Below are 2,878 nucleotides of genomic sequence, written 5' to 3' on the forward strand. Positions count from 1 at the left end.
TCAATCAATAGAGATGCTGAATGTTTCTGGGAGCAGTTCATTCATGCCTACTTTTCTTTTCCTGCAGTCTTACTTGAAGTATCATTTATTCAGAGCAACCAAAATAGCAATTGGAATGTAACAGTATTTGTAAGCCAACATAACTCACAGTGCTCAGTAGCATACATGGTAACAATTGGTTCAGTTAGATATGAAATGAAAAAAGTTATGTATAAAATGAAAACAGTGATGAATACAAGAACTGATATGTGAAAATAAAATGTCTTAAGATGAACACACTTTAATGTTAAAAATTAACAGATGGACATTAAGGATATTTGGTGCCATTGTTGGAAAGAACTTTATCTGAAAATTAACTAATTCAGTAGATGTCTTACAATAGAGGAATATGGTACCACAAGTAAGAAGTAACTAAAAAATGGTTTTCATCCAAATTAAAATTAATTTAAATCTCTCAGTTTGCCAGGTTAGTATTAGACTTACAAATAAAGAATTTTCTGAGAGAGTAGCTTGGCCTTCTCTCTCAGTCACGGCTTGTGCCCATCCCCATACTTCGGTGTGCTCTGAAAACTGGAGTCATCAGGCAAGAATGTCCCTTTGCCTGCTGTGTTTAAAGCGTACACCAATGTGAGGAAAAACAACAAACATCCCTGTGCGGTAACCCAATTAGCAGGTCATCAGACCAGTGCTGAGTCTTGGGGTACTGGCAGAGCTGTACGACCCCTCATTCTGGCCAGGATGCCTTTGGAAATTTGTGTCCTGGGGCAGCATGTTTGCACCTACCAAAACTGGTGTTGTTGACACCGCAGAGAGAACACAACCCCAAAGCGATATTCTGCTATCTGTTCTGCCCTGGCTGCCTCACCCTTACCAGCTTTGATGATGTCTAAAGGTCATCGTGATGAGGAAGTTCCTGAACTTTCTTTGGTGGTTGAAGATAAAATTGAAAATTACAAGAAGACCAAGGAGGCTGCTTAAGAAACTTAAAGTTTGGAATGACATCAAAAGGTCCATGCCAAACATTTGACTGGCTTAATCCTTGTGGCTTGCAAGGGTGGCACCACCCACAGTGAGATGGGTCCTCTCCAATGTGATCAATCAAGGAAACGACCCATAAACTTGCCTATAAGACAATCCGATGGGAAAGTTTTTCAGTTAAGATTCTTCTCTTATGACTTTAGCTTGTATCAGGTAATAAAAACCCAATTGAGACACACACACACACACACACACACACACACACACACACACACACACACACAAAAGAATAAAAAGTTTTATGCCTCTCAGAGAATGAGGGCTGGCAAGGGCAAAATGAGAAACCAAAGGCGAATCCAGCACATGGGACACTGCACCACCTATAATGAAGATAACGGTATCGTCAAGGCCTTCAGAACCATCCCTGGCATTACTCTACTTAATGTCAGCAAGCTGAACATTCTGAAACTTACTGCTGGTGAGCGGCTTGTGGGGCGCTCTGCATTTGGACTGAAAGTGCTTTCTGGAGTTTGGATGAGCTGTATGGCACTTGGCATAAGGCTGCTTCCCTCAACAATCACTATAACCTTCCCATGCACAAGATGATGGACATAGCCCTTAGCAGAACTGTGAAAAGCCCAGAGATCCAACGAGCCTTCCGAGCACCACGGAAGAAGATTCAGTGTAGAGTCCTGAAGAAGAATCCACTGAAGAACCTGAGAACCATGTTGAAGCTGAACCCCTATGCAAAAACTATGCACAGGAACACCATTCTTCGCCAGGCCAGAAATCACAAACTTCGGGTGAAAAAACTTCTGAACAGGCAGCCAATTCCGAGAAGATTGTTTCAGAAAAGGGGGCTGCAGACAAGACGCCTGCAGTAGAAAAGAAAGGAAAGAAGCCTGTGGATGCCGAGAAGCTGAAGAAGCCTGCAGAGAAAAAGGTGGTTGCCAGCAAAATAAAGCAAAACAAACAAACAAACAAACAAACAACAACAACAACAAAACAGCAGAGAAGAAACCTACCACGAGGGGGGGAGCCTGCAGCATAAACTATTAAAATTTATTAAAGTTTAGAGACCAAATAGCAGCCTATTTGAGTAAATCAAAGATGCAGTGAGAAAAAGAAAGAATTTTCTTCGGAAAACTAACATTATACATAGACTTTAAAGTTTTGGAGGTTCTTGAAATGGATGTAATAAGATTCAAGGTTTGAGTTCAAATCTGCCATGCTAACAGTGGAGAAAGAGATTAGCATTGCTTGGGAAAGTAGATTTGCTATTCTTTGAACAACTTAGGTATCAACTGCCACATCTGTTTATGGTTTTTTCTCCAAACTACACTTATGGTAGAATTAAATTCCATTTCACTTGGTTTAAGGGTTAAATTATCTTTTTATTTCTCAGAATATCTAATTAAGTAGAATGAAATAAATATAACACTTTCTTTTCAGTGACAATTAGTAGCAAAGCTAGCAACGCAAAATGCTACTCGTCTAGCATAAAACTGAAGGCATTTCCCTTTTGATTTCTATGTATGTGAACTCACTGATGAACATGCTACATGATTATATTGCTACATATGAGTCAATGTATAACCTTATGCTATTAGCCAAACTAGTCCAGTCTTTCATTATAATAGTAACAGCACAACAATGAAAAAGACATACTGTCATAGACTCAGTCTATTAGAAAATAAAAGTGAATGACTTTAACTACATATTCAAAAAATTATACATTTTCTAGAATTGATCAAATTCAAACACTGACAAAAATCCATGTCAAAGTACTAACAATGCAATCATAGAGAAAATACTCTGTGCTTACTTCATGTGTGGACATGCTTTTGATCTTATTGCCAGGCTTGGAAATGTAGTGTGGTTTGTTAGACTTAATTATTCA

The 2,878-nt window shown here is 39.0% G+C and overlaps 1 pseudogene across 1 annotated transcript; it reads left to right on the forward strand.

Annotated features, from left to right (window-relative positions):
* Positions 1–418: 418 nt before the first annotated feature.
* On the forward strand, positions 419–2,029 carry LOC308433275 (large ribosomal subunit protein uL4-like; annotated as a pseudogene). The gene is made up of 2 exons: positions 419–1,000; positions 1,267–2,029. The product of its transcript is annotated as a large ribosomal subunit protein uL4-like (transcript).
* Positions 2,030–2,878: the final 849 nt, after the last annotated feature.

Source organism: Micromys minutus (assembly GCF_963924665.1).
Source record: "Micromys minutus genome assembly, chromosome: 19".
In the NCBI taxonomy this organism is placed as follows: Eukaryota; Metazoa; Chordata; class Mammalia; order Rodentia; family Muridae; genus Micromys; species Micromys minutus.